At 41.8% G+C, this 25,542-nt stretch overlaps 2 protein-coding genes across 6 annotated transcripts in view; one reads left to right on the top strand and one right to left on the bottom strand.

The window, feature by feature from the left end:
• The window catches only part of LOC149804563 (presenilin-1-like), a 77,713-nt gene extending 59,956 nt beyond the window's left edge, over nt 1-17,757 (bottom strand). The window contains exon 1 of one of the 2 annotated variants that reach the window (XM_089941555.1): nt 17,654-17,757. The gene's annotated coding sequence lies outside the window, so the exon portion shown is untranslated. Of the gene's footprint in view, nt 1-14,625; nt 14,644-17,653 lie in introns of those variants that run through there. The other variant, XM_089941571.1, reaches the window with a different exon arrangement.
• Nucleotides 14,588-25,542, top strand: part of LOC149804562 (E3 ubiquitin-protein ligase DZIP3-like) — a 21,205-nt gene continuing 10,250 nt past the window's right edge. For 2 of the 4 annotated variants that reach the window (XM_089941592.1, XM_089941584.1), the window contains exons 1-2: nt 14,588-14,726; nt 22,890-23,105. The gene's annotated coding sequence lies outside the window, so the exon portion shown is untranslated. Of the gene's footprint in view, nt 14,727-22,889; nt 23,119-25,542 lie in introns of all 4 variants that reach the window. The other 2 variants (XM_089941601.1, XM_089941611.1) reach the window with 2 other exon arrangements.

The raw sequence follows: 25,542 nt of genomic DNA, 5'->3' as shown, positions 1-25,542 counted from the left end.
AAGGCTTGATCAAGTGCAAAGTTTTGCCTCCCACGAACTTGTACCTTCCCGTGTTTCCTCACCATTGTCAAGGCAAACTGATGTTTCCTTTGTGCCGTACTTGTGCCGAAACGTGCAACCAAGACCAACCTTGCCAGCACACCCAGGAAGAACGGGCCTTGACGGGGACGTGGGTCAGCGTAGAATTGTTCAAAGCTCTGGACATGGGATATCAACTGTTAGAAGTGTACGAAATTTGTCACTTTCCCAAGACACAACAATACCACAAGGGTGACCCCAGTCAGAAAGGCATTTTCGCCGACTACGTGGATGCCTTTTTGAAACTGAAACAAGAAGCCAGTGGCCATCCTTCCTGGTGTCTCACTCCCGAAGACCAAAAGACATTCAAAGAGAAATACCGGGAACAAGAAGGCATCTCTTTAGATCACATCGAGAAAAACGAAGGCAGGCGATCGTTTGCCAAAGTGATGTTAAATTGCTTGTGGGGTAAAATGGCTCAACGTCCGTGTTTACCCAAGACGGAGTATTTGACAGAACCTTCCCGCTACTTCCAGATGATTCACGACAAAACCAAATTCATGAAACACGTGGACGTCGTTCTCGAGGATTTGATCTTGGTCACTTACGAAGAAGATCTGGACTTTGTACAAGACGACCCTTTTGGAAATGTCATCATTGCGGCTTACGTGACAGCTCATGCTCGCTTAAAATTGTACGAAGCTTTAGAACTGTTAGGGGAACGCGTCCTGTACTTTGACACGGACAGTTGCATTTACATCCATCACCCGAGTCAACAGCACCCTGACATCGAAGGAGACCGTTTAGGAGCCTGGACAGACGAGCATCCCGAGGACAAGATTCTAAGTTTCGTCAGTGGCGGTCCAAAAAATTACGGCTACGAATACCGGACCCACAAGGAGAAGTGCACACGAAGTGTAAAGTGAAAGAATTGACTCTGAATTATCGTACCAGTCGTGTGGTCAACTTTGGGGTATTGAAAGAAGTCTTGCAATCTGGAGAGGATGAACACTTTAAAGTGACCACCTATCAACCCAACAAGATTGTACGTTTACCCACTCACCACATCGTCAGTCGATCCCTGGAAAAAGTCTATCAAATCGTGTACCAGAAGCGAGTGAGACTTCCCAGTCATTTCAACTTACCGTATGGACACGTCGGTATTGGTCTGTATATAAAAAGGAACCCTAGGCAAGATCGATAGTTCATTGTGACTACCAAGACCAAGCGAACAAGATGAATACTTTCAGAGAAACACAAAACAAGTTCAGACAGGCACACTTCAAGTGTGGGGCTTCTGAAGTGGAATGCGATTGTGAGCCTTGCGATGGGAACGATGCTGTACGCTGTGACCTTAGCGATGCCGTAAAGCATCGTGGGAACTTTGTTCTCACTACCCCTATCATGGAAAGTGATGCTGTGCGTGTCAAACCTGAGGGATGCGAAAGCGATGCCGCTTGTCCTCTTGGACACTTTACTGGGTTTCGTTTTAAAGGTGGATGTTCACTTTCACGTCTACCCACCTACGGATGTCATCCAGCCCTGAGCAAACTCCTGTCCATGTCACCCAACCCTCATCGAAACGAACCTGTGAAAGACGAATATTCGTTTCCTGTGCGTTTGTCGGAATACTGCGACTTTGAAAATCGTCTTCAATCGTTCAAAGGAAAATGGCCTAAGTATCTGGGAGGACCGACCCCCGAAGAATTAGCCAGAGCCGGATTTTTGTACTTGGGGCGAAGGGGATAAAGTCAAGTGCTTCAGTTGCGGTGTGTCACTTCACCACTGGGAACCGCAAGATTCGGCCTACGTAGAACATGCTCGATGGTCATCGAATTGTTATTACTTACCCTTAGTGGGACCGAGACATTGAAGTAACTTACCATGTCGTTGACGAATAAGAAACCAGATTGGCTAGGAGAGAAATGTTGGACATCACAGAGACCGGTATTTAAACTTCATTTCAAAAACGATATTGAATCATTACCTAAAGAACTGCAAGAGAAGATTTACAAGGAAGTTTGGCAGGGGTTTGCCAGAGTGAAATCTCAATGGGTGACTGTAGAACTTTTGTGCCGAGAAATTCACAAGAGGAAAGTGAAAAAAGTCAACCAGTGTGTTAGATTTCTCTGGGTCAAGTGTGCATTCGTCCTATTATATCACTCTAGACCGTTTACATCAAAAGAGTTCAGTGAGATTCTTGGACGTTACCCTGAATGGCAGTGGTCAGAAATTACTCGCTATGTGGATTACTTTTGCTCTAGGAGAAGATTGTGAATTGTACGGACTGACCTATTCATGGATACTTTACAAGAGAACATTCGTGCTTTGCCTGTGGAGTTGAGAGAACACATTTACCGAGAGCTGGTCAAAATACAAGTCAAACGCAAAGAACAGTTGTATCCGTTACGTCACCAGATCTTTAACCACTGGTACCTGAATGGTATAAGAGGACTGATTCGTCAGAAATTGTTTCAGTGGTCAGACCTTGTTGAACACTTTTAGTTAGTGAATGAATTAAACGTTCGTAATTTTGGTTACTTCGAGATTCACCTAGAGCAACGTATTGAGGAAGACGAGTTAAAGGATTACCAACATATGTTACGTGGAATCTGCTTAGCGGAAGACGAAACATCTAGACAAACTCTGAAGTGTAGATTACAGTATGCAAGATTTAGATTCCCTACTGGAGAACGAAGATGTCTAGTTAGAAAGTACCTTTATTGCTTCCGAAACAAAGGGACTATAAAATCAGGAATCCATGCCACGGCTTATGTCACATGTAATTGAACAGATTCCGTGGAAGGAACTCAATGACCATATTCAAACCGTGGATCATTGCCATCGATTATTACAAGTACTGTATCCATTCAATTTGGGTCGACAAGTGGTGTGTGTCTTAGTGACTTGTTTTCTGGGATTTCGTTTACCAGCCGATTCCTTGTGGACTCTTTACGAACATTACTTACCACCCCAATGGCCTTAAATGGTCACGAAAGACTCCTTTTGCTCAAAGCCTTGCGTTTTCATCTGGATACTTCTCGACATCTACGGGAAAAAAAGATTCGTCAACTTTTAGCTACCGAAGACGTGTATGACGATGTGTGTGTGTAGCTTGTGACTTACACCCCCATTGGACAGATGTCCGTGACTGGAAAAAAGGGGGTTTTAAGAAGTGGCCCAGTATGCACGAGAGTTGTTCAAGGAAAAAAGTCACTTTTCAACCAATGTTAGTGACGGTACCAGAAGAACCCGTCACCCAGGACAGAACTGTTGTGGACATGCCTGAAAGACCCTTTCGGGAGGACACTTGTGTGACCTTACCCCCTATAGAACTGGTCAGAACATTACCCAAAACATGTTGTACAGACACTTGTTTTTATTCCACGTTGATGGTTATCATGTGCCTTTTATCGTTGTACTTAAACCTTTGGCTTTTATGTATTTTTGTCTTTCGTGTTCAAGTTTAAAACATTCAATAAACGTGTCGTGAAAAAAAGTATATAAACTCTTGTCTTGTCTGTTTTCGTGTCACAAGTGACATTCCTAACACTACGGCTACCTCAGCTGTCTCTGCTCCCTCTTCCTCTACTGTCAAAGTCATCGACGAACACTTAGATCGTGCCAGTTGGGAGGCTTTGTATCTTCGCCATCCCTTTAACATGCTCATTGCTGGACCTAGCGGTTCAGGCAAAACCGAATTCGTCAAACGCTTGATCGAACATAAACATCATTTGATCGATCGGCCACCTCAACGCATCGTGTGGTGTTACCAAGAGTGGCAATCGGCGTACAGCCTCTTGCGAGAAAGTCAAGGCGATTCCATCGTGTTTGTGGAAGGCATTCCTAAAGAAGACGACGGCATCGTCTCTGACTCCCGTCAAACCCATTTGGTCATTTTTGACGACATGTTAGGAGAAGACGAAGAAGAAATTAAACTGTGGTTCACGCGCAAAGGGCATCACCGTAATGCCAGTGTCGTTTACACCACTCAAAATTTGTTTCAACAAAGTAAAGCCCATTGCACCATCAGTCTCAATGCGCATTACGTGGTCTTGTTTAAAAGCCCTCGAGATAAATCGCAAGTGCAAGTCTTATCTAAACAGTTAGGGACACCTTGGCTGACTCAGGCGTACGACGATGCCACTCAAACTCCACAAGCCTATTTACTCGTCGATTTGAAACCTACGACCCCCAATGATTTGCGATTTCGTACCCACTTGTTTCACCACTGGGGCCAAGACAGAGGGCCTGTCCTGTACACGTCTCCGTCCTCGACTTAACTTCACTCCACAAAAAAAATCTATGAAAACCTCAGACACTTTTCGTCTGTCTCACACACAGTTTGAACATGACGTCCCTTCAGTAGCATCTTCCCGTCAAATTGATTCGTGCCTTGCATGGCATCAGTCGAGAAAAAAATCCACAAATACGGGCTCGTGTCTTAGAAGCTTGTCTCAAAGAAGTCTTACGATGGTTCACGGTGAAGGCACGTCAGTTATTCCAAGGGATCATTCAGATTCCTCATCAAACCAAACGCTTTTTTGATCGAAACAAAGTCGCTTTGACCCAACTGGCCGATCCCCGCATCGACACTCAAACCAAAAAACAAATCATTTTGAAACCTGGAGGGAGCGGTACTCTAGGAGGGGTCATCATTCGCTCTCTCTTAAGATGGGATCCTAATGCCCCCAAAGTTCTCCCCAAGAAAAAAGTCAAACGAAGCTCCAAGAAGAAGAAGAGCCACGGTGTCAAGACCAGATCCCCAAGGAGACCAGTGTCTCCAAGAACTTCTCCAGTGGCGGGACCCTCCTCTTACCAGACACCACCCCGGAAAAAGAAAAGAAGCCCCCAGAAAAAGAAACAGAGAAAAAGTCCCCAGCAAAAGAAAACTAGTCGCAAGAGAGGCACTTCGGTCAGGACGCAACCTTACACTCGCAAAGCACGACCTGCAAAGGCAGTGACCGCGTCTCCGGTAGCCTCAGGTTCATTCACTTCTCCGTTGATGTCACCAAGAACTGAAGAGTACTTGGAGACGTTGATCATACCAAGAACATCTCCGTTGATGACCCCAAGAAGAACTTCTCCAGTGGCAGGACCCTCCAATTTAGTGGCAGTGGAAGCTGCTCACAAAGTACCTTCTCCCAAAATCAAAGTTCAAGAAAGATCGGGCATGTTAGAAAGTTTACTGGATTTGTCCAAGCAAGAACTGGCTCGATTTAGTCGGTTGCGTACCCCTGCACGACGTGTCATGCCTGTCCTCAAATTGATACGACGTAAAGACAATCAGTGGTGACGCGTTCCAGTATAAAAAAGGCCTGTGACTATGTAGGGGTATTAGTGTTTTTGGTGCTCCTGAAGACTCAAAGATGTCACCCTCCAGAAAACATCCCTCTTCTAAACAACCCCAAGGAAAGAAAAGGAAAGGACTGCCACCATGTTTAGTCAAACATGGGGACATGTTATCTGTCCTGTCCAAAGCTTCTCCATCCCTACGAAAAAAACTCATTCAATCAGCCTCCAAAGAGGTCATCGATACCGTGTGCGAATGTTGTTTGAACGTCTTGAAAGGTACGATCCCTTTGTCCAAACACCAGAAACAATGCTTAGGCAAACATCGCCACGTTCTTCGCCAAATGGTTCAAAAGAAAATTCCCATTCGTCAAAAGAAGAAGATGTTGGTCCAACGTAGAGGCATTTTACCCCTCTTGTTAGGCCCCTTACTGAAAGGAGTCTTGGGAACCATGTTGGGAGGACTGGAGGGAGCAAGATAAAAAGGCCCTCTGAAGTCCCAAGATCTCAGAATCGACCCCTGACAACCCCATGGAAGGACGAAAACTAGCTTTAGTACCTTACAAACGATGGATGGAATACCATCGTTGGCAAGAACAACACACCCCACATTTACCTCCCAATCCCCATTTGAGCGAGATGTCCCATTTACAACATGAATTGCAGTCCTTGATGGATCGCCAAGATTTGTCCGAAACAGAAAAATCGCAAAAGTACGGTCAACTCTTGCAACGACTGCAACTCTTTCACCAGAAAGCTTTACACGAAACAGCTCTACCCACTCTGAAAGATTTTAAGACCTTGATGAAAAGTCCAGCACCATCATCACTACCACCACCACCACTACTACCATCCCCAGGGGTCACCAGAGATGCTACCCCACGAAAACCTGAGGACGAAGAAATGCGAGAAGTGTTTCAAACACCGTCAGCAGCTCCCATTTCAAGTAAGATTACAGCATCCTTGTTGACCCCGTCCCCCACATCCCAACGAGAAGAAATGAAAGCTTGAGTAAAAAAGATGATGTCCACTCCTCCTTCGACAGAAGTGAAAAAGAAAGAAGGGAAACTAGAAGTGAAAAAAGAAAAGAAGACCAAAGCCATTCCATTGCCACCTCCACCACCACTACCTTCGAATTCTACTCCCGTAGCCCATCGGACACGTAAATCCGTTTCTAAACCACCCTTTCGTCCCACCCAAAGTAGCATCGCCGAAGAGTGGGTGACTTATTAACACACAAACAAACAAAAAATGGAAAAAGTGTTAGCCTGCATTTACTACGATCCCTCCCATCCTGCAGGTTACGCAGGAGTTCAAAAATTGTATCGTGCTGCCAACACTCGACTGAAAAGTCTCCCTTTACCTCAAGTGCAACGATGGTTACAAGAACAAGCTACCTACACTTTACACAAACCCATTCGACGCAAGTTTTCCAGAAGTCATGTCATCGACGTCTTTTCCAAATTTGCCTGGGTCCTGCCCTTGACTTCCAAATCGAGCAGCGAGTTAGTGCGAGCCCTGCAACGGGTGTTGAAACAAAGCGGTCGTCACCGTCTTCGATGGCAAACGGACAAAGGTACCGAATTTCTGAACCAAGCTTTCCAAAAAGAATTAAAGAAACTTGACATTCATTTTTTTACCACCGAGAATCCCGAAACCAAAGCCAGCATCGTGGAACGTTTTCAACGCACTTTGAAAGAACGCATGTGGAAATATTTTACGCATCACTACACTATGAAGTACATCAACATCTTACCGCACCTGGTACAAGCGTACAACCAATCTTACCAACGAAGCATTGGACGTGCCCCGCAAGAAGTGACTCCCGAGAACAAAGTGCTGGTGTTTGAGCGCCTGTTTGGTACGTCCCCGACGAGGGCTGTCTCCAAGAAAAGTGGAGAGTTGACCGTAGGAGATTGGGTGCGCATTGGCAAAACCAAACGCACTTTCGACAAAGGTTACTTACCTAACTTAACGACCGAATTGTTTCGTGTCACTGGACGAGTGCATGGCCGTCATCCTGCCGTCTATAAATTGGAAGACATGAACGGAGAAGTGCTCAAAGGAACGTTTTATTTGCCCGAGTTACAACGTTTGACCAAAAAAGAAGACGACGTGTACGACATCGAAAGCATTCTCGAACGCAGAACCCGTAAAGTGGGAAAACGACGTGTCAAAGAAGTCAAAGTACGTTGGAAAGGATATCCACCCAGTTTTGATTCTTGGATCGACGCTTCGCAAGTCATAGACAATAAAAAGAAGTGACCATCATGCCCTTTCGCACAGACTCAGCTACGTCGACCCCTCCTTCACCCAATTCTTCTCTGCAAGATTTACAAAAACAACCCTTGTGGGTGTGGTGTGGAGAACGTGTGCCTAAAACGCAAATTGTCTTTTTCTGCCAAATCTTCGTGGTGTATTGTGTCATCGGGGCAGCCATTGCCAATTTGAGTTTGCAACAAGGAGACAAACAGTTGTGGACCATTTTATTGAGCAGTTGCATCGGTTACCTGCTTCCCAATCCCTCCCTGAAATTCTCCTCGAACGGGAACCACGGAAACCTTGTGTCCAGTGCCAGTGCCAGTCACCACTCCAATAACAGCAACAACAACAACCCCATTTTGGGCGGAGGCACTCCTCTGACGTCCAGTAACCCCTCAGACAGCCACAGAACTCTGGAATTATGAGTCACCAAAACCAATTTTACTTAACCTTACCCAGTGACAGTTCCATGGAGGTGTTTCCCAAGAACACGTTGTGATGTTACACGGCCAAACTACCTCAGGCCATCCCATTAGATTACGAAGCCCATTGGGAAGTGGCTTTAGTAGAAATCATTCACCCGACCCAAGTCCTCAATGTCCTTCCCAATCAAAACTTTTTTGATGTGGAAGTTTATGACGAGCCATTGCAACAGTACTTGGATACCCATAGCAAATATGACAAGAAAACCCCTGGCACAAAAAATCAAAAGTACACCACCTATCACTTGTTCATTCCCCCAGGCTATTATTTTAGTGGTCAACATTTGGTCAGCACCATAGCCTCCAAGTTTAATGTCGTGTTTCTGAAAGCTTTGGAGAGTGTCAATAAAAGTGTCACCCTGGAGTACCACAAAACAGCTCGTCGCTTCCTGATGAAATTTCCTGAGGGGCGTAAAATCATGTCCATTTTATTTTGTCCTGAATTGTTTGACATGTTGGGCGGAGACATGGACATGAGAATGGTCATGCTCAAGAAAAACGAATTGCCAGTCGTTTACGACAACGAGTCTTTTAGCAAGTTATTTCGTGCTCCGGTAGAACTGAACCAAGGACTGAATTTGACGTTTGTATAATCCGATGTGGTGGAGTATAACGTGGTGGGACACACCTCCGTACCGTAACTGCGTGTCATTCCTTTCAAAGTGGATTCTGCCACGGCCGCTGACGAGGAAGGTAGAAACACTTATCACGTCCACCGCGAATTTGTACATCCTCATTATTTGCCTGTCAGTAAGTCTTATTTGGACACGGTCAACATTGCTATAAAAGGAGATTTGGGACAAAATATTCCATTCACCAAAGGAAAAGTCACGGTGAAACTCCATTTTCGAAAACGGTTCTCTCACGACTCGTAAGTCATGTATCCAGTGTACCGAGGGGTTGCTAGACAGCGAGGACACGGCTTAGGAGATATGTTAAAATCGGCCGATCGTTCGGTGGCCCCAGTCTTGAAACCGATGGTGACACGAGGATTGCACGCCTTGAAAGATGCGGCACTGACACAAGGCAAAGAATTTCTCCAAAATGTCATCATCGACAAACAAAACCCCAAAGAAGCTTTCATGAGGGCAGGCAAAAATGTCTTGCTGCAAACGGGCAAAGACCTTTTGGGCCGACAAGAAACACCTATAAATGCCCTGCACGCTACCGAGTCAGGCATTCAGCAAGGACAAGGCAGAAAGAGACGACGAAGAAAACACCCCTTCACCAGACTTCACACGTCTAAAGCTAGAAAGGCAAAGGAAAGAAGAACCGTCAGAGACTTAGACGTTTTCGATGATTAAAGTATTGAGACACAGAAAAATGATGCACCGAGAATCTTGCGCTTGTTCTAAGTCGGAACTGGATCTGTTTGCCATGCCCCCCACCATGATGACCATGCAAGAATCGCAGTGGGTGGAATTTCACCCCGTCTCCTCTTTGGCCTCAGCTCCCATCGAGTTTGAAATCAAAGGACAGACCGAAGATTACATCGATCTGAATAGCAGTTACTTGTACCTGAAAGTCAAAGTTGTCGATGAGGACAATTCGCCCCTGGATGGTGATGAGGTAATAGCTCCCGTCAACAATTTCATGCATTCCTTGTTCAGTGGAGTGGACTTGTACTTGAATAACAAACTAGTCAGTAACAGTATGGATACTTACCCTTATCGAGCGTACCTGGAAAATCTCTTGACGTGCGGAATAGACGCCAAGAACACCCATCTCGATGCCTGTGTGGTATGGGAAGCTAACGATGCGGGCGAATTTGAAACATTCGAAACTGATACAAAGGATAAAACTAAACCAAAAAATGATGGATTTCTAGAACGAAGAGACAAAATATTAAATGGAAAGAGTTTAGAACTGATGGATCGTTTGCATTTGGACATGTGGTTGCAAGAGAAATATTTGCTGAACGGTGTAAATGTTCGCCTGAGACTGAATCGTAGCAGTGCCGCTTTCCATTTGATAGGTACTACTGCTTGCAAAACTGTCATCGAGGAAGCCAGGTTCTACGTACGACGCGTGGAAGTGTTACCTAAAGTGGGTAACGACATCAGTCAGACGTTGAGCAGAACGACCGCCAAGTATCCGATACGACGCGTAGAAGTGAAAACCTTCACTATTCCCAAGGGGCAAAGATCCATGATCGAAGATCATCTGTTCCAAGGACAGTTACCCAAACGTTTGATCATTGGTATCGTCGAGAATACAGCCTTCAACGGAGCTGCCAATAAAAATCCTTTCTACTTTCAACACTTTGGTGTGTCCAAGATCGAAGTAAGTCGCGATGGCAAGACCTTGTGTACTCGAGCCTTCGAACCTAACTTTGACAAGAAGAATTACTTTAGGTCGTACTTGTCCTTGTACGAAGCTACCGGTCAGTTAGGAACCAATACCAGTCACGGCATTACGTACGAAGATTATGCAGGAGGCTATGCTTTGTGGCTTTCGATTTCGCTCCAGACCAAGGCAGCGACGAGGGACATTTCCACCCTATAAAATCCGGTCAGATTCGTGTGGAAATTCAGTTTGCAAACCGAGTCCCTGATGAAACGGTGAACGTTATCCTGTATGCAGAATTTGATAATACGACAGAAATCAACAGTTTGAGAGAAGTCATTCTAGACTATTAGAAACCATGGAAGACTGTTATCCCTCTTTACAAAGTGGAGAAACTTTAGACATGGAATGTGAGGAGACAATGAAGAAGAAGTTATCATGATGAAGTCCAGATGGCCAGAACAAGAAGCCCATTTAGTCTCCTGTTTTGCCAAACACTTGGTCGAAAAAATGACGGAATTGATCAAGAAAAATTGCTATGGATGTCAAAACGATCATCCCAGTCAAATTCAACACGATAAATGCCTGATGTTGAGTCAAGAAGAAAAATTGGAGTATCTGGACGATGCTTGGAGTCTCATCTCGGACGAAGACGTGTGGCACCAGTGGTATAAAGACTTGCGTGAACATTCTTGTCCACCATTAACCACTCAAGAGATCCATCGTATCGAAGCTCTCCTGAATCAAAGTGAGGAGACGAAACGAAGAAACGGTTATTTGTCAGACATTTTCAAGCAAAAAGTCAGGATCGAATTGACGACTTATTATTACCTGTGAAGAAAAAAACCATACAAATGGATACCTGTGAACTTTATTACCTTTTGAACCACAGTTCGTACACGGCTTCTTGGAATCCTGTCGTCTGTGCTAAAGATGAACTCCCTCATCGCAAACCTCAAGACCATCTAGCTTATGTCATCAACACGGACGACAGTCATCTCCCAGGAACCCACTGGGTAGCCGTTTACTTTCATCAAGAAGGATGTGTGGAATATTTTGATTCGTATGGATTGCCCCCTTTGGAAGACGATATCATTGACTTTATGAGAAGAAATGCTCAGACCACCCGATTCAATAATGTGAAATTACAAGGCACAGATTCCTTGGTGTGTGGACAGTACTGTGTGTATTTTCTGCATCATCGCAGCGTGGGCTATTCGTTAGAACATTTAGTGACTAATTTTGATCCTCATTCTTCTTCTAGAAACGATGTGAAAGTAAATCAATGGTTTTGTGACCATTATGCTTATCTTTTGTCTCAAGCTAGGAAACGTAGTGTCCATCAATGGCCTAATGACTTCCAACAGTGGAAATCACAATTTCATTCACAACGTTTTCAGCCCTGTTTAAAGTAGAGTGTTAATTGAAAAAAAATGTTCGTGATTTGTAAAAAATGTTTGATGTTATATTGTTGGATTATTATTAAAAGTGTTATAGTTGTTTGTTAGTGTTAAGTGATTTTGAATTAAAAAAATGTGTTTTGAAAAAAATGCCTTTGTCTTTTGTTTGGCTATAGAATCTTGATTCATCCTCTTTGACTTCTTACTATCCCTCTCATGACACTCATTGAACGTTGCGGCTCGAAAACAGTAGAGGGATGTTTTCCTTCACGTCCGCGCTTTGACTTTAAGAACCGGGGTAGTTTCCAGTCTAACCATCCATTGTCGACTCATCCTCCTACGAAGATGTGCTCCAAACTAGCTAAGCTAAACGAAGCCTACGGGAATTTGCATAGGGACAGACACAGTCTGATACCGAAGCCAGAAGAGATAGAGAATGTGAGAATGTTAAAAGTCGCTGAAGACCTGGTAGAAGAGCTCTTCAGAGAAGAAGTGAATAGAGAGAAAGAAGAATGGACAGAGACGTACGGACTTCAGAGACAGCAGCAACAGCAACAACAGCAGCAGCAGCAGCAGCAGCAACCTGAACCTGACAGAGGCTTTGTCGATTGTCGTATCGACACCAAAGAGTTCTTCTTCTCTTTCCGAAGAAGCAGACCTATCGTCAGAAAGTCTATCCTCAGAGGACGTCGCATTCTTAGAAACTAAAAGATTGCCATAGCAAACTAAAAAAAACCAGCCCTTTTCAGGGCTACCCAATACTCTAGAAAAGAAATAACAATTGATTTGCCAATGAGTGTATGTAGAGTAATGTGAATATAAACACTTATTCTTTTTATTTGTGTGAGTGTGTGTGTTTTGTGTGTGTGTGTGTGTGTGTGTGTGTGTGTGTGTAAGCGCTCACGTACGTTTGTGTGGATAATAGATTATTGGGTTATGTAAAAGCTTAAGTTGGTTCGTGTGAATAGTAGATTAGGGTTTCATTTTAATGCTTTGCGTGTGTGGATAGTAGATTAGGGGTTTGTTTATTGCTGTTTCACGTATGTTGATAGTAGATCATATGAAATGAGAGAAGTAGGGAATGTTTTCCTTCACGTCAGCGCGTTTTAAGTGATAATCTAGGTAAGATCAATTTTGTTTTAGGGGATGTTTTCCATCACGTCCGCGCTTTCACTATAAGAACCCACAGTATTAGTCGTTCGCACCATTCTAAGGAATAAACAAAGAAGATGGAGGTGACAAAATTATTTAACGATTTGAGACATAGCTATTTTTGGGATCATGGATGGGACTTATGTAGTAGAAAGATTGAATAAGGAAGGAAGATTTGAAGGTAGCCTGAACAATGTGAAGAGTCTTGGAGTAGCAAAAGATCAAATAGGGGGAATGATTGAGGAAGAAGTAGAAAGAATCAGAGGATTCATTGACCCACCTTACGTGAGAGTAGGTACTTTAAAGGAAGCCTTGGATCATATCATAGAAGTCAGGAGCTTCCTAGAAAATAGCTTTCATTGGACTGACTGGTGGTACGTAAAGTGGGGTTGTAACCAGTTGATAAAAGCAGAAGAACTAATTAGAGAGGTAATGAAAGTAGAAGTGATGAAGATAAAAGAAAAATGGAGCAAAGAGAGAAAGGAAGAGGAGAATAAGAAGAAGAAATTAGAGTTTGAAAGATTAAATAACAACTGGATGAAGATCCAACAGAAATTTAGAGAGATGTGCCATCCTGACTGGATAACAGAGGAGGAGAAGAAGAGGAAGAAGAAAGGAATTTTGGGAAAGATAAGGGGATGGTGGAAGAAGTGGAGGAGTTAGAAGAAGAAGAAACCCAAAGGCCCCTTTCAGGGCCACTCATAGGTCTCGAAAAGAGATTGACTTTCAATTGCCTACCCTTTTTTATTTTTTTTATTTTTTAAAACAAAAAAATAGAGACCCCTCAGGTCGGGACCCTATTAAAATAGGGTCCCAACCCTGTTCCATTTTCCCTAGTCCCTAGACAGGCCCAAACTCTATTCCCATGTTCAATTCCCCTTGTCCCTAGAATTTCTTTTTTTCTCCCATGTTAAATTTCCCTTGTCCCTAGACTGACCCAAAATAGATTTCCATGTTAATTTCCCTTGTCCCTATACAGGCCCACGATTTTTCTCCATGTTAAATTTACATAGTTCCTATACAGGCCCAGGGGTGTTTTTAATGATAAGTCCCATTGTCCCTATATCGCCCCCCCTTCACTACTTATATACAACAAATGTTAAACTCCACTGCAGATGACAACATACTGTAAAAGGTTACCAGCCGAAGTTGAAAGTTCCATCACGTTCGATCCTTTCATTATAGAAACGCAGCCATTTATTTTCATGTTGATACATGTGTAATTTTTGTTTTACATATGTTGTATTCGTTTTACATTTGCATTTCCGGAGCAATTTGGTTCCGTCGAATTTTTGCAGAGCAGCCTTCAATATAACTAAGACAAGGTACCCATACATGTAGTCATTAATAAACTCACCTAGTGGCACCAATCCAGACCTAACCACTTACACGGGTAAATATACCTGCCTTCCTAACTACATGCATGTACCTGTCGGTTTAAATATTTAAGTATGCATACATAATCTCTTGCCTTAAAACCCTGGTTGATAAGAAGTATTTATCTTGCCTAACCACTTTGATGAGAGAGCGAACAGTTACATTTGAGTGGTGTTAAATGAGAACAGTTTGTCAGTTTATCACATGAATAGAATGCATGTACCCTACATGCCATTGTCGCCTAGCGATCGAATTCGAGTGTTTGCTTGTTGCCGGTCGCACAACTATACATCAACTGACACAATCTATTAAGAGGGCCGATAAGTGCACATTGCCAGAAAACGTATATATCCTACCTGTTAAGCAGCAGTCTAAACCTCTATGGAATAGAGCCTATACTGCGTACTTCTACGCCACACCCTCATCTTGACGATGAGAACTCCATAGAGTTGAAAAGGTAAGATAAACTGATTCTGCCTCATCATTTTTCGCTGCTACTTTGTAATGTTTTGATGACACTTACGTGCAAACATGAACTACTGTGTAAATATTCTGTGCATTTTTATTCTTTGTGAAACAGCCATGGGGGGGGGGGGGGCAAATATAATGCATTTTCATCTCCTTTAAATGATTTTCACGTCAGAAATTTAAATTTATGTTCAGGTTTCTAGTTATGAAGACCAGCTGCTTACACATGAGGACAAATGTGTTGATATTAGTTGGTAAAAATTATTGATATATACTTAAAGTTTATATTTATCTATATTTCAATTCGTTTAATACCTTCAAAACGACGAATTTGTCATGACAGGTAGTTATTTTATCACATCTGCATTTGCACGGAGTAGCAGTTTTATATAAGTGTATTAAGAAATGACCATTTCAGCTTCCTGGTTTTGACATTGGGGCCCTGTTACGAAATGCGATATGGTCAACAGAATGGTTCAATTTCTACTGAGATAATCTGCACCTACATTTTCCGTGCCTTTGATGGCTTCAATCCGGAACCTGTAAGGTTGTAAAGACAAGGCCCATCGCATCAACCGTGAATTATTAATTTTGGCCTTATTGAGGTAAAGTAGTGGCTGATGATCTGTTTCCAAATTGAATTCTCGGCCATGGAGGTAGGTTTGGAATTTACCTATTCCCTGATTGCTGCAAGTTTCTTGGGGTCGGGTTTCAACTCGTTTACCCTCCCAACTACGTGTCCCAAACATTCTAAACTTCCATACCCCACGTTGCATTTGGTAGGTTTTACAGTTAACTTAGCTTTACGTAATCGATCTAGAACCCTGGCAACATCGCGCAGATGCTCTTCCCATGTATCGCTGTATATAAAGATATCGTCAATATAGGTTTCCACATGCTTCAGCCCTTGCATCACTTTCCGCATTAGCCTTGCACAGCTAGCCCCAGCGTTTACCAACCCGAACGGTAAAACTCGAAACTGGTATAATCCACTCTCGGTGGCGAACGCAGTCATTTCTTTCGTTTCCACCGACAGCGGTATCTGCCAATATCCCATTCTCAGATCCAGCTTCGTAATATATTTGTGCCCTGCCATACGTACGAAGATGCTCTCTACGTCCGGTATGGGTTCGGCGTCAAATACCGTTCGCGTATTCAATTGGCGAAAATCAATGCAGAACCTGTTCGTGCCATCTTTCTTTTTAACTAGGACGACAGGCGATGCATAAGGTGAGCCTGACTTCTCTATGACTCCTAACTTAAGCATTTCTTCAACTTCCTTTTCGATGATATCTCTGGATGCATGAGGCATAGGGTAACCCTTGACCAGAAATGGTTCATGTGACATAAGTTCAACTCTATGCTCTAGAACATCTGTCTGACCGGGTTTGTCCGAAAATACGTCTGGGTATTTGTCAACAAGATCCTGAGCCTCCTTTCTTTGATATTTCGTCAAATCGGGACTCATATTGATTCCAGTCTTACCATCTCGCAAATCAGTAATCCATTCAAATTAAGTCCTGGAACGGACTCTTGTTCCTCATCATCCTCGATGATGGCTACACCGACTACGTTTAAAATTCCCTGTTCTGTATTTGCATTCGCTCGATCGTAATAGCGTTTTAATAAGTTAGCATGGAACATGCGGGACTTTCCACCTACATCAATAGTATAATCCATACCTCCCTTTTCATCTACGATGGTATATGGACCTTTCCACTGTAACATTAACTTGTTTCTATCAGTCGGAAGTAAAACCAAAACTCTGTCCCCATTTTTGAATTTTCTATCGCGCGCTTTTGAAGTATAATAGCGAGCCGCGCGACTGCTAGCTTGCCTTAACGTTTCATGGGCTATTGCACAAGTTTCTCTCAACTTGTCCTTCAAATCACACACATACTGGTATGTGGTTCGAATCTCGTCATCTGTCTCGTCATCCGACCATAATTGTCTTAGAATTTTCATCGACCCTCGCACCGTTCTGCCATATAAGAGTTCAAAAGGCGAAAACCCTAGATTCTCTTGAGGAACCTCTCGATATGCAAACAATACTGCATGGAGATATCTGTCCCAATCGTTCGGACGTTCTGCACACATCCGTCGCAACATTTGTTTGAGTGTTCCATTGAACTTCTCAACTAGCCCGTTGCACATTGGGTGGTACGGAGTGGTCCATAATTGCTTGATCGATAGAAGTCTGCTAACTTTTGCCATGAGTTCTGATGTGAACTGTGACCCACAATCTGTCAGAATCTCTTCCGGTATCCCCAGCCTACTAAACATTTCCACTAAGGCTTCGGCCACTCGCTCAGTTTGGATGGATGGTAGAGCGACGGATGGGCTTGTGGATACCATGACGTCTGGTGTACCATTACTAGTATAACCCACCAATTCAGTGCCAACGTACGGGTACAAGTGCGGAGGGGAAAGTGACAGTGCCAGAGAGAAGGTCGTGTCAACATGTATTTTCCAATCAAGTAGTGTTTTGACTACAAGTAAAGCACAATAACAAGTAGTGTATTGATCCACAAGCCCATCCTGCTGCTCATAACCGGCGAGCTGAATATGGAAAATAAACACCTTTCCAATAGTCTAATTTAATTGGAATGGGTTTTGTTGCAACTACTTTAAGAATATACGATAGGTACGAAGTATGACATAGGAATGCTATGCAATAAAAATAAATATACGTAATGCTATGACATTAATACATACATAATATGTTTTCGAAATTAGTCGTGATAGCGACTAGATGAAATTAACTCGCTACCACATTGCCTAGGTTATATCTTAATAAACTGAATTGCAAATACGATAAACGATGTGACCACATAATACAACAATGAACGTGCTTTTACGAAACTGAATAATTATTGTAAATAATAAAAAGAGTTGACTAAAAAACATTCGACTCACCCAACTGTTTGGCTCTAACTAAATTACAATGGCACCTGCCCGACAGCTGAATATGTTTAGAGCTTCCCTCTATATTGGCTGTGCCCTTCAATATCTCTACCCGATATATACATAGTAGTGCGCAATAATATATTATTTCGCACGTGCCACGCGAACAATAAAAGCGTCACGCGATACGACAAAAAATTACATTTACAGAAATATTACGGCGCGTGAAACAAGACAACCTGATTATATGAAAAGTATGGAAGACTAAATGAGCCTTATCGGGTATTTCGTAACAGGCCCACACTTATTACAGCTCAAAATTCTTTGCAAGTTACAAGAGTAAAGTTTTATGTTCAGTTTCGTATCATTCCTACTATTAAGAAATTAAATAGGTTCAATTACGTTAAATGTCAATACTTAGTTAATAAACTAAGAACAAAATGTACAAAGTACTGCGATGTTTCATCACAGAACGGTCGGAACATGCCGAGTGCCTTCTGTCAACTCGAGAATCAACCTCGAATGAAGTTGTAGAAATACATATAAATTTGATGATTTCTGGTGATTAGCCTCAGGCGGTGATAAGTTCTGTTAATTCAGGCGGAGTGCACCACATATCAAAGGACTCGACTATCGTAAGAACTTGACTGTGTCGAATAAGTTTTGTTTCACTCATTTCATTGCAGACTTTATAACAGCATTAACAAGGCAACTGGGATATGTTTAATCTCACACAAACTACTAAAACTTGTCAACCAATGTGTGGTAATATAACCAAGCTCATAAACTATACACTTGATCACAACAATGTGATACATGAACCATATCTCTTCTTCAGAGGATTTGCCATCACGTTTAGTTTCAACTCCTGTCTTGCTTATTGTCAGTCAGAATGCCTGCACATATCAGTGCACCTGAGGCGATATTTTGGTCATTTTAAGCTCCGGGGACTGTTACAGGCCAATAGATCCAGTACAGCCTGAAGTGGCGGCTGTCCCACCATCTAGTCGATTGCCTCCTGCATTTTTGCATCCTGCTGATCTCACCTCCAGCCACTCTGTATTGTTCCAGGCGTTCCTGAGTTATTTTGCAAACACGCCTTCATATCGCAACCCAGTAATTGGTCCGATGGCATGTTCCTTTCAACAATCTCTTCATGGGGACAAGTGGTGATTCTAAATTTCACCTTTCTTTGCACAGAATATATATCACCATTAATTTGGTTTCATTGTAACAGATTTGCCTGCAGTTACAAGGCATGTAAACGTCTCCAATTGGTTCATTAGCTCCATAGACATATCGTTATCCTCCCCCAACCGTTGAAAGGCTTTCTATCCCTCTATGTAGGCACTTGGGAATCTGGCAGCACTTAAATTATCTTTGCTTGCAATTTTACTGATTGTACCGCATCCTGTATTCACAGAAAAATGACACGAGGCGTGATTTTTTATGGCTTGGCTCAGAAATGTCTTCACTGCCTTAAAATTTACGAGGATGTAATGCTCTGTAGCTCATGTCAATCACCTCTAATCGTCTTTTCACTGTTCTTTATAAATATCGCACGGTGTGTGTCCCATTTCTCGACATCCACCGCCTCCTGTCAAAGCCATGGACAACAGAAACATGATTACTTCACCAGATCTGCTTGATCACCTCTCACCTTCTGAACATCAGTCATTCCATTGATAATAATGGTAGATGTTTCCCGCATTTTTTCAACTTGTGTTACATTCTTCTGCAGGCATGTGACTCACTTAGCTTGGTCGGTCTTTCAAATGGACCATTCTGAGTTTGGCAAAGTCCATGGCGAAGGTCTATGAAGTTGGTAGAGTACATTTGCCATCTGTGGGTTTCGGCCTTGTGCTGTGACAATGATGCGACTAAAAGACAGATCTGGCCGCATTTGAAATGATGTATCTCCCCCATTGCTCTACACATTCTTCGTCTAACTCATATTGCTGCAGATTTTTAGCTTGTTCATCTTTATTGATTAATGTACTGTATTTATTGGTGGGTTGCTGTCAAGCCTCTCCGTTCCGAAGCTGGCATATCATTTCTTTCCTCCTTCTATGCCTTAATCAGATTAGAGTTTATTTCTAGATGATCTGCTTTTGCTGTGGCTATAACAAAGGTATCCAGCTTTGAAGTAGACTCACCACTACTAGCACCGTATCCTAGTCTTTTGTAGCTCTTGGTGTGTGACCGTCTGCACGATGAAAATCAGATCTGTTGTATTGCAGCATTTCTCTCATCTTAGCCAGGAAGGCGCTCTTATTTTCAACAGTGATTTAATATCTCTTTACAGTAGCAGAGCCTTGTAAGAACCTTTTTGTACCAACTAGTGTCCTGCTTTTTGCTGTTTACTTTGCCTTTAATGGTTTGCTCAAAATGGATTGTTGCAAGATACTTAAACATGTTATTATCCATCGATGAAGTTTTGGTGCACTTCTGTGTGTTACGCTGGAAGCATTGTCATCTGAGCATGGCATTATGGAAAGTACATGAAGTATTTCACTTTGGCATAAGCAAAATGTCAGGGGATGATAGTCCGTAAATCATTGTGGTGTAAACGCCAGCTTTCTTCACAAGAAGCACATAACAAAGCCACCGAGGTATTTCAACCATATCGATATATGACATCCAAAACATTGACATATCTCCGTTTTCTTGACGACAAGGCAACAGTAATCTATTCCAAATATCTTGTACCTCTGAACTCTGCAGCAGGATCTAAAGGAGTTTTTGGCAGAAATATTCCACCAGGCCATTCACGTCTTCCACACATGTGCAGATTGATTGTTTGTTGTTATACTTGCTCCTGATGAGTTCTACTGGTTTCAAATTTTAGAGGCTGTTGTCAGCTTAGCAGTCCTGTCATTGATGGGAGGCAATAATAGTTGTAAACTTAGTAGTCGTGGTATTGATGGTAGGCAGGTAGCCAATAGTTTCATCTGAGGTACTAAATTACTCATTTAAACTCTATCTCACTATGCATTTTCTGTTTTCCTATATCTAAAAGCTTTGAAACCAGCATGATCATGATTTTTCGAATATAACTCGCTTACTCGTTGAATTCCTGTTTGGTTACAGAGCCGCTGCCATTAGATATGGCCATACCCTCTCACTATCAACATATATTGTCAGTTCTTTATTGTTAGGTGTCATATTACATTGCTTTTGGGGTTTTTTTAATGCTGGGAAGAGAAGCTCATTAAAATATGATTCATAGACTTTGGCTTATACGGCAATGTCATTGACTCAGTGAGTGTCCCAATGCCAGTCAGCGTCTCTTCCAGCATATAAATGCCTTTCCAGGCTAGATTTATGAAAACATAAAGCTGAATGTTGGATGGAAGAAGAATTTACTGATTCAAGGTCGCTGCAAGGTTCCGGAGACACAGTATAATTTTTTCAGCTGTGAGCATGAAACTCCATGTCATAGTTTGCTTAATGTAATCTATGATTTCAACACTGAGTATATTTGCAGTGTAGGGGAGAAACACGTGTTCGGGGTGGGGTATACTGGCCACAAGTCATTGAACATATACTGTTCTGATTCAGTGATTGCATCATCATCTTGGCCATTTCAAAGGGCTTTTAGTCATCAGGATCACAAGCCAGGAGACCCATTAGGAGCTATGGAAGATAATCTAGCACAGTGAATTATTATTGATCAACATCAGAAAGACGATATTGCTATAGTATTGTTTCATTATTTCCTTATCATTTATCTCAGGTGTGATGATGTTTGATTCGTGATCTTGCAAGTTCACTGAAAACATCTTATAAAATGAGCTGAGATATTAGATACACAGTGTTCCGAAATTGAATTTAAGATGAGGTCAAATAGAGATGTTACGATTGGCAAACCAGTGAACATAAATGAATATTGTGCCTTTACACTGGCAGGTGCAAGTGCGTGATGGGTTTTGCTTTTAATTTTAATGGCCTGATTTAATCAGTACAGAATGTTTAGGAGATTGGCATAAAGATCATTTTTTAAAATTGTGGGAATTTGGCTACTGGCGAATTCGTGGATGTTGTTGAAAAAAGTGGTTAGAACTCCGAGAACACAAAGAGTTATGCACTGCTACTACCTGTATTCTCTCTACGGATCAAGATCTTAGCAGACATCGTGATGAAACTTCGTCCCTGGACCCCTTCCCACGGCGGTACTTCCCCACCACATTGTTCATGGACTAAATTACATTGCATATTAGTGAGGGCATCATGCACTGACCTGTTAATCTCCACGTGATTCATACACAAACGGACTACTTTTGTGGGAAATGCCAAAGGAGTCTACACACGAAGACGATAACAGACTCCAAAAGGTTTCCAGCCGAAATGAGCGCTTCTCATGTTCGCAACGTATGCGCCCATTAATATTATGCAGAATGCCTTTAAAACCTTTGCTACTGAAAGAATTGCTGTGTCCAATCAGGATGCTGCCAATTATTGTCCTGTTTATTTCTGTGTAATTTTTGTCTTGTATGCGTTGTATCAGGTTTACATTTGCTTTAGAGGACCAACGTGGTTACGTATATTATGTTGAGAGCAGTCTTCAGAAAGGCTAAGGCTGATTCTTGATCTAGTGGTCCTTCACAAACTAGTACATAGTTACACTCAACAAGACCTACCCACCTATCTATATACCAACCTACCTACATATATACTTGCTCGCATACATGCCTACCACTCGGTTGAAATAATTTAGTATGAATGGACAATCTATTGTTTGAAAAATCCAGTTTGTACTCAAGATTCAATGAGGAAACTACACATTTACAGCAAGAGGAACCCTGAAGTTCAGATTTCAAAATAACATGGATTCCAAAATTTGGTAATATGTGCTTTTTCGTCAGCAATGAGACAGTTTCACTTACCAAACTCCATAACTGCCAATGATTTCATGCAAAAAGCGATCAAGTGTCAACAATGTATGGTTCCTTTATTAGATCTATAATGGTAACCAGGTCCAGCTTATATTTGGAAACGTTTTTGTGCGAGAGGAATTGTCAGTCGTTCGCGCGGACACAGAAATAACGCCAAGGTTTATTTTGTAATCTGCGCAAGCCCTTACGAGTAAGTGTTATATACAGCAATGTACAATACTTTTACATTGTTACCACGCCACAGTTTGATATTATCACAACAAAACACGTACATGAAATGTTTAGATAAGTCCATCGCTGATGCTACAACGTAGATAGGCTTAATTATTATTAGCATCAATTTTGTTTTACAGTGCACAGCAATGAGTCCACCATAAACCTTCGAAGTTTGCCTTGTTTACTACCAGCTACAAGTTCGACGCGAATACGTTCCGAAGATCCTTGTAGCCTTGCCAAACACAGCATTGTTCATGAGTGTGAAGAAATTGGTCTCAAACTCGTTCGTATTCTTTGTGCTCAGATCCGTAACCATTCGATTGTACGAGGCCATCGATGCGCTCTGACGAAACGTAATCATCCGATGTATCCATGACATACACACACATACACATTATAGCTGAAGATATAATTGTAAATTACGTATGTACACTATATAGTTGTGTTTAGTTCCCAGGTTAGGTACTAATTTTGTACAATCTGTATACATGCGTACATTATCATTCATAATCTGACATTGACACGGGGACAACCATTCGCCGGGCACCAACACTGCTTCACGTGCTAGAGGATAATCGTTGTGGTTGTTGTGAGAGCACGCTTGGTTACTCCAGGTGAGCTACATAAATGTATCTGATATCACTGTTAATGTCGTACCAGAATTTGTATGTGCGTTGCGCCACTGGAAACTTCGGTTGCTGAAGCAGGGTTTCCGATAGGAATGCTCAAGCATTCAAATTCCGCCTAAAAGATATACACGGTACATTTCTTTTTTGTTGTAATTTAGTAAAGTTCAGAGTATTCTTATCAGGTTTTAGCATGAGAGTGCACTGTGGCTTTTCACTGATTCCACTGCAGTAATAGTTGTGCTTATCAAGGAGTCGTCTCCATATTACTCTCTAATCGTCGTACTTACAATGCCTATATATTATTGGTTGCAAATATCTGATCCATACGTAAATGTATAACGACTATGGGATGTGCAAACAAAGCAAATTAATACAAACTGCCTGCACGTGTACATCGATTGCCAAATCGGATGCAGGCCGTTTTTCCTAAATAAATACACTAACAGTCATGCCTGGATGAAGTCGTTCAAACTAACTGATATCTGTATAGATGAACTATAGGTCACCAAACTTATATTTACCCTGATGTTGCTTATATTTCAGAGGTTGGTCTGCATTGTCATCCACAGGATACAACACAGACGAGTGCGCCCATTCAAATGGGGAAACATGCAGCTTAGCATTAGAACATCTATCCATAGTCCATTCTGGCCCATAATTGCTTAGCATTAGAACATCTATCCATAGTCCATTCTGGCCCTTAATTGCTTAGCATTAGAACATCTATCCATAGTCCATTCTGGCCCTTAATTGCCTCATTTTTCCATCGTCTCAAAAATATGTACGCTCTTTTTATTTCATAATGAAGGATCTCAGCGGTTGAAGATTACACGACCACCATTATAAATCCAAGGATTTGTGATTTTAGATTTATCATCGAGTGACATAATCAAATACATATTGCAATAATTTCCATCTTAACCGCGGACGTACATGTTTGCTGAAATGCTGCCATGATTCTTTAACGCATATTTGAAGAAATTTTAGCATGGCTTTACTTGGCTTGTATTCAACTCAGCGTATATTTAACTTACATTCATGTACTTGTAATTATCATTATTTTGTGGCAGCCTCACTGGCAAAGGTATGTGTTTATCACTAACTACCTGCGCAATTTCAGCTTGCATGGCCCATGTAGGAATCATGATATAATAGTGCGCTGCCATTTCGTGAAATTGCCTTGCAGTTGACCGTGACTACTCTCAAGAAAGTCATAAGAATACAATTATGTTTCTTTTTTTTTCATACCGCTGGCATTCATATTTAATGCTCTTGAGCAAGTTGTCTTAACTGAATCACAGTTTCCATGCTCATTTATACATGAATCATAGTCCAATTGAGAAATGTGCAGCATCATTTTTTTATATATAACATTTTGGATTGTTTGTATATATCACTTATGGTTTTCGCTTCTCTTGACTTGGAAGGGGTTCATCAAATCTCGCTCATTACCAGTATATTAATACAGTATGTATCTTTCTCAATGTGAGGATCGTATTTATTTTTGTTATCGGTGGTGACGTAATCAATTAAGAAGCACTCACTGGCGATTCGGCTGACTTCAACCGTTTGAAGTTTTCTTGCACAATATCAAATAATGATTTTTTCACGCTTTTTATTGCATTCTGATTACAGTTTACATTGTCGTTCTTTCAAGATAATTAGTAAGCTTATCAATTAATCATGATGCTCGGGAAACGCATTTGAAAATTCATACAATGTCTTAGGAATATTTTTGACAAATCTGTATTACACATTTAAACAAAAAAGTGATTTAATCTTTTCCATAATATCATAAACATACTATTAGTTTAGTTATTTGATGCCAGTATATATGGTGCAATAATTGTTGAAATAAAACGGGTACATCTTCGCGCAAATTCTGTTTGTGAATCAAAAGCTTGGAGATTATAGGCACCCAATTTTAAGCTATTACACGTGAAGTTCTTCCGACCTAGCCAATGTATGTAGTCCATATCAAAGCAACCCCAGATGATCCCTAGCATGCCAACGACATACTAGAAGGTCCTGAGGTTGTTCAACATAAGTACATCTCAAAAAATGATGTGTACCATCGCACTTGTAATTGACATCGACTTTACATCATCAAATTCAATTTTATTAGTAATGTACAACTTAATGGGTCTTCAAAGTTTACTAA

The sequence above is a fragment of the Sinohyriopsis cumingii genome, chromosome 2 (genome assembly GCF_028554795.1).
Source record: "Sinohyriopsis cumingii isolate HCF-2022 chromosome 2, ASM2855479v2, whole genome shotgun sequence".
Taxonomy (NCBI): domain Eukaryota; kingdom Metazoa; phylum Mollusca; class Bivalvia; order Unionida; family Unionidae; genus Sinohyriopsis; species Sinohyriopsis cumingii.
The sequence above is the reverse complement of the archived record's forward strand: the minus strand, read 5'-3'. Positions and strand labels throughout refer to the sequence as shown.